General features: G+C 40.8%; 1 non-coding gene across 1 annotated transcript; it reads left to right on the top strand.

The window, feature by feature from the left end:
• The first annotated feature begins 3256 nt into the window (after window positions 1-3256).
• Window positions 3257-3410, top strand: LOC130044552 (small nucleolar RNA SNORA62/SNORA6 family). The gene has a single exon (XR_008795413.1). It is a non-coding gene; the product is annotated as a small nucleolar RNA SNORA62/SNORA6 family (small nucleolar RNA).
• Window positions 3411-7038: the final 3628 nt, after the last annotated feature.

The following is a 7038-nucleotide window of genomic DNA, read 5'->3' as shown; positions in this document are numbered from 1 at the left end:
CTGGCAGACATATGACTTAACTGCAGTGTTATTTACTGAGGTGAGGGAAATTCATGAATTTTATTTTAAATGGGGCATTTTGAATTGACGCTTGATAGGGTAACTTTTATTTTGGGGAGGGGGAGGTCTCCCCAGCAGTACTCAGGAGGTTCTGAGGCCCCACCCATGATTCTCGCCAACCAGACCATTGGTTCATCGAAAGTGTCTGAGAATGTGATGAAAACTGGGAAAAAGAAATGAAGAGATGCTTCTCTGAGGAAGACAGGAACATGAAAAAAAATGCTCATCATCACTAATTATTAGGGAAATCCAAAGTCAAGATAATGCGATATCTTTCACCAGTGAGACTGACACATATCAAAAATGCTGGGAACAATCTCTGTTGACAGGGGTGCGGTGGAAAAGGAACCCTCATCCACTGATGGTGGGTATGCTATCTGATCCAACCTCTAAGGAAGACAGAATGAAAGGTATTCAGTAAACTCAGATTTGAACTCCATGACCCAGCAATTACACTGCTGAGTATCTATCCCCAAAACAGAAAAACATTCATTAAAAAGAATGTATTCTCATTTCTTTCACTGAATCTGTGCAAGAGGTGGAGCTTGTGACTGCAATTTATAAAAACACAGTAAAACTGGTACAAAATGCACTGTGCTCTAACCTCTATGAGGTGAGGTCATAAGTTAACTTGTCCAGACAAGTATTTCTTTGTCTTCTTTATCTTAAGGTCAGGATAGCACACAGTGTTTCACTTTTTTCCATTTTGTGATTGGGAAGAGGATCACCAGAGATAACTGTGATTCTTCGTTGTCTTAAAAAAGTTTACTTTTGCCTTTCTTTTGCTCTCAATGTAGATATTACAGAACCGAAAGAGTTGTTTATTCACTTGATGTCAGTCATGAGAAGCCAATAGAACAATACGAATTCAAGCATTATCCTTGGGGGGTCAAAGTATCAGGAACGCCTAAATTCATTTGAAAGTATTTCAGGACCAGTGATCAGTCTTTGTACCATATGCCACCGAATTCTTTGAATTTAAATTTTAACTTTCAGGAGTTGAGATCACTGAGAAATGCAATCTTCAACTTAATTAATGAAAGCTATTTTATTTCTCTCCTACTTGGGAGAAGAATAAAAGTTGAACCATTCTTGTCCCCCAACTTTGGGTTGCTTAGCATTGGCCAAAAACTTAAGTAGGAGTAATGAATATGCAAATCCTGCCCTAGGACAAAGGATTTGAACTTTAGAAATTGTCTTCCTTTGATACTCTCATTCACGGCTGGTGGTAATGTTGTCTGTTCAGACTCTATGGGAAACATTAAGGAGATTTCTCAAAAAAAAAGTAATGATAGACCTCCTATATAAGCAAGAAATTCCACTTTTTGGTACCTACCTAAAAGATACCAAATTATTTATTAGAAAAGATACATGCAACTAATGTTCATGGTATCACTTAGTACAGTAGTCAGGATATGTAAACAACTCAGTTGTCCAGCAAAGAAGAGGGCATAATAAAGATATGGGATATAAACACAATGGGATGCTATCCATCCACAAGGAATGATGAAATCCTGCAATTTGTTGCAACTTTGATGGAGCTGTGCATCTTGTGTTATATATGTTAGGGGTACAAGGGCAAATGCTGGATATTCTCAATGATCGGCAGTATCTAGAATAAGATGACAAGGGAGTGGAAGGTACCAAAGGTCAACACATTTTTGACCCCAGATTAAACAAATACAAATGCTAAGGAAGAGAGAAATGGAAAGAGGAAGCAAGTTAAAGCAAACTGGAGATAACATATGGACAAGGGTTAGGGGTCTTGGACTCATCTCTGGTATAGAGTTGGACTCATCCCTGGTATAGAGTTGAGGTATCTGTACACATCAAAACTGCTAGTGCCAATATCACTGGGACCCAAAATATAATAATAAAACTTAAAAATTTTCTATCAAAGAGACAGGTTGGGAGATAAGAGGGAATCTGGAAGCATCAGTGAAGGGTGGTGGACACTGATAATGAGGTTGAAGATGTAACATTGTAAGCTTGAAATTCTGTTGTTAACAACTCTGTAAATCACGTTTCCTAATGTTTTTAAAGTGTGCTCCTTTGAGGGTACACATTCCTGTAACATGTCTTTGGAAGTCGCCTGTGAGGCAAATAAATGTGTCTGAGATACTATGAAACAAAGGCATCCCCATTACAGAATTTAAAATGTTCTGAATTAACAAATAATGATTATTGATGCGATAGCACAGCGGTAGGGCGTTTGCCTTGCATGCAGCCAACATGGCCAACCTGAGTTCGATTCCTCCGCCCCTCTCGGAGAGTCCGGCAAGCCAACGAGAGTATCTCGCCGGCACAGCAGAGCCTGGCAAGTTCCCCGTGACGTATTCGATATGCCAAACCCAGTAACAACAAAGTCTCCAATGGAGACGTTACTGGGTCCGCTCGAGCAAATCCATGATTAACGGGAGGGCCTTTTTAAATAATTTTCAAAAATGCTATATCTGAAAAAAAATACACACACACACTGTAGTATCAAACGGTCAAATGTTTTTAAATGATATAATACATAAGATGGTTTTGATTATAATAAAGCTGGATACAACACAAATATGTGCCACTTTACAATTATTCTTGGGGGTGTCACATTCAATAATTCTTGGGGGCAACTCCCAACTCTGTTCACAGGTTGCTCCTGATGGTGAATGGTGGATGATGCAGTGACCAGGACTGAACTTAAACCCAAGGCACATGGCGCATGCACTCATTCAGCTAAGCTAGCTCTCTGATCTCCTATTTTACCTCTTAATGTCATTGGGGCAGAGGTGATGGTGGGATACAGAACAACTCAGAATCTTGCACTAAGCCTGCCATCTGTCTTTGACAAATAGGGGGCTTGTGGGAACATTTTCAGTAACACTCAAGAGAGGAAATACCATCAATCATATCTGTCCCTAGGAGAAAGTATTCAAATATAATAATTTCCAGGTAAAAATATTTGAATTAGGTAAAACAACAATGAAATTTTAAAGTAATAGGACACTTTTCTGGAGAGGCAGTAACTGAGAATTTTAAGTTCATTTCCCCAATGTTGGACACAGACATACAACAGACTTAAATAAACTTTGTTCTTAATGAAGATGAATAAAGCTGTAGAAATGTTGAGGGGCGCTCAGTTAAAGGAAAGTATCTTGTGGAGGGTTGCATACTGAGGAATAAAACTCTTCCTGATGAGAAAATTCAGTCTTTTGCACATTTCTAGAGTTTGGAGTTGAGGCTGCAGGCTGGTCCATAAACTCCCAAGTGTAGCGAATGTGCTACACAAGAGCCAAATATTCTATTAACACCCAAAGGGTTTCTGGCCCTATCAATTGATTTTGATGGTGATTTTGTTAACATTTTTTAAAAAGAAAGAAAAACTTGGGGGAGGGGAGGAGGTCAGTGTAAAGTGCAGCAGGTAGGGCATTTGCCTTGCATGTGGCCAACCTGAGTTCAATCTCTGGCACCCCATATGGTCCCCTGGTCCCCTGAGCCTACTGGAAATGATCCCTGAGCAAATCCAGGAGTAATCCCTGAGCACCATCAGTGTGGCCCAAAAACAAAAACAAAAAAAAAAAAGAAGAAGAAGAAAGAGAATTCACAGATTACCTGCACCCTCCCCCCTCCCTTGCGTTCTCCCCCCTCCCTCTCCCCCCCCCACACACAAAGAACTCAATCTGCATCTGGTTTAATTTTAAACTGGAGAAGACAGGAAAGCACTTCATAAGGGAAACGTGCATGCAATGAAAGACCTATAATGTTTATAGTAGAGTTTGTAGCTGTGGCTACAGCAGTAGTAATAGCAATAATAGCAGTAGCTGCAGCAGCATTACTAATAGCAAGAATAGGTGAGATGGTAAATACAGAGATAGCAGCTTATATTAAAGAACCATGACTGTGGAGATCAGGAAGGAACCTGTCAATTGCTCTCTCCTGTTGTATTGATTAGGAAATAGAAGTTAGGAGAGAACAAAGGGCAGAGGTCAGGTTTTGCAATAACTAAAAGGGGCAAAATCCAAGTTTTGTAATTCTGAGGTTTTAACTAGAATATTTTTATATAAATCTATTATCCTCAAAACTGCTCAAGAAAAAAAAATCAAGGTCAGGGAATAAGGTGTTTATCCTCCAAATAGTCAATCCATGTTCCATCCCTGGTCCCCATCCCTGAGCAAGACTGGTCCTTGAGCAGAGTCAGGAATAAGCCCTGACCACAGTCAAGTGTGGCCCCCCCAAACAAACAAACAAGCAAACAAATAAAAAATAAATAATGGGAAATCTGGGAATCATAGCAGTCTCTTGGGGAGGGTGGAGAGAAGGCCTCCTAAGCAATCTCTGAGGGCTGTGGGCCACCAGTGCTAATACTTGGACTGATAATACTCAGCCTAGCTATAGGCTGGACCATCAGTTGTGAGATCTTGGGACCACTGCTTGGTTCTAGAAGTTCTGGGGGCCATCAGGAACATATCCAGTGATGTCTGGAGCAATGGTACAGTAGTAGGGCATTTGCCTTGCACATGGCTGGCCCGGCTGACCTGGGTTCAAGTTCTCCACTCCTCTTGGAGAGCCCGGCAAACTACGGAGAGTTTCTCACCTGCACGGCAAAGCCTGCCAAGCTACCCATGATGTATTTGATATGCCAAACACAGTTACAACAAATCTCACAATGGACATGTTACTGGGCCCACTGGACCAAACTGATGAACAATGGGAGGATAGTGCTACAGTGCTACAATACTAGGGGAGTAGTCTGTGGGGCTGGGGATTGGACTGTAGTCCAAGTGCATGTCAGACCTGTGTTCCAGACCTCGAGCTATCTCTCAGGTCCTTGGCAGGCAGTGTTTTTCGTCCATCTAAACACATTCCCACAGAAAAGTTCTCACATAAGCTAAGAATAGTTCCTCCTGAAACCCACAATTGTGCTCTTTGTCTTAAACACATTAATTAAGGGGGGGGGGAGCTGATTAAGTAAACCTAACGAACAGTTTCTGAATATTTACATTAATATTTGTTTCTCTGGTGTGTATTTATTTGGATATTTTTAGGAGGCGATAGAACAGTGAATTGTAGAATATTTAAATGAGTATCTGGAGCGGTTGCGGTTGGAAGAGTTGTTTTTGTGTCAAACAAAACCAAAATGTCATATACCCACACTTGTATCTAGTGGAAGATGTACTTCCTAATTTTCAATTTTCAATCCTGTATTGAACCCATTCTTTATATATAAAATTTTGTAGTTGTTGCAGTAAGAACAACCAGAGAACCAGAGAATTCAGATCACACACAGGATAGAATTCTCTTAAGACTGAAGGAATAAGGCCCAGAGAGATGGCGCAAAAGGCTGAGCAAATGCTTTACTTACAGGAGGTTGGAGTTCTATCCCCATCACTGCATGGTTCCCCAATACTGCCAGTGTGAGCCCCCAAGCAACAAACTAAGAGTAGCCCCTGAGCACTGCTGAGTGTGGCCCAAACTCCCCTAACCCTCCTTCCAAAAGAAGAAAAATAGTCATTTCCTAAGCTGAATCAATGTCATCCATAGGACATGTTAGAAGGAAGCAAAGAGTCTGCAGTGCAACTGACAAAGAGCTATAGGATGAGTCCTTAAATGTTTGTAGGGTTAAAAATAAACATGGTTGGGGAGGAGGGGTGTCATCATTGGTACCGTTTACCATAGGTTCTGTGATGTCTGGAGCAATGGTACAGTAGTAGGGCATTTGCATCAACCCTAAGGTCACAAGTGAACAAATAATAAAGGTACCTTGATGAAGTCAACCATTGCAACACCACATAATGTGGGCTAGCATCCGTGTGGGACATAGATAAGGAAATCCTCATATGATGAATCTCAGTCTTCTTACAATCCTTGATCCTAAGGAGATCTGTCTTCAAACTTCTGTTTTATGCAATTCCATGGTGAAAAGGGATTAGAAATTAGTTTCAAAATTCCCAGGATACCATGTGTAACCTGTTGTGTGTAATTATACTTCAGTTAATAGTATCTAGTTCCCATTCTACAGTATAGTTCAATCAGCAGCAAGGTAATTCCCTGTTACTCCAAAGGTATTTTGAATTAATGAATTCTTCTGGAGATTACCTTAGCCAAGGAGGTAGGCTAAGCGAAACTTGCATCAACTCCAAGTTTCATGCATGCAGATGGGTAAACCCCAAAATGTTTCGCAAATTCTTCTTAAATTGGTAATGACACAAGAATGCAGTACAACAGGTTAAAAAGCAATGGCAGATATCAATGTTAAAAAAAAAGGAAGGGTAAGAAAAGATAAACCATTTTCCCTCTATGATTCTTGCCACATGACAAGATAATTTGGATACAACTATACAAATAATCAAACTCTCCAAACTCTCTCCAGATCTCCCCATCCCTAAAGCCATGGACTTTTTCTGTGCCTCTTCCACTGTTCCCCTACCCTCTCTCCCCCTTTCCAGTTTTTCTTCCACTCACGGCTCATCTCCACAGTCCATGACCTTCCAGCCTGCTTTGTTAACCTAACACCATGTCCTAGAACACAGCTGCTGACTGCTGACACACTTAGGATAAAAGCACCAGATTCCCAATCTCCCTTAAAGATAAATCTTACATTTGTGCATTTGAATAGAGCCTTATTTTGCAACTTTGCCTAAAGAGAATAGGTCAGTGGAGTCTTGTTTGAATGAGGAACACAGAAAGAACAGAAAGGAGAGGGTCTATCATTTTAAGAGTGGATTGGAAATGACTACAAAAAGCTCTGTCAGTGACCTTTGTAGCGGACAAACAATGCTATCTGGAGCCAATTTCTGGTACTGTAATTCTGCCCCAGGCTCACCAGGAGGCCGCAGGAAGAGCCTCACACTCAATGTTAACTCTACTATTTGGCCTCGGGAAAAGTTTCCCAGCCAAGCTGAAACCCCTGGAGACTAGGGGTGTATAATTTAAGCACTAATATAAGCTAAGAGGGAATGCAACAATACTAGTGCTCCCATAATGGAAAGATCA

Source organism: Sorex fumeus, unplaced genomic scaffold (genome assembly GCF_029834395.1).
Source record: "Sorex fumeus unplaced genomic scaffold, SorFum_2.1 ptg000122l, whole genome shotgun sequence".
Lineage (NCBI taxonomy): Eukaryota > Metazoa > Chordata > Mammalia > Eulipotyphla > Soricidae > Sorex > Sorex fumeus.
This window is presented reverse-complemented; position numbering and strand designations above follow the sequence as displayed.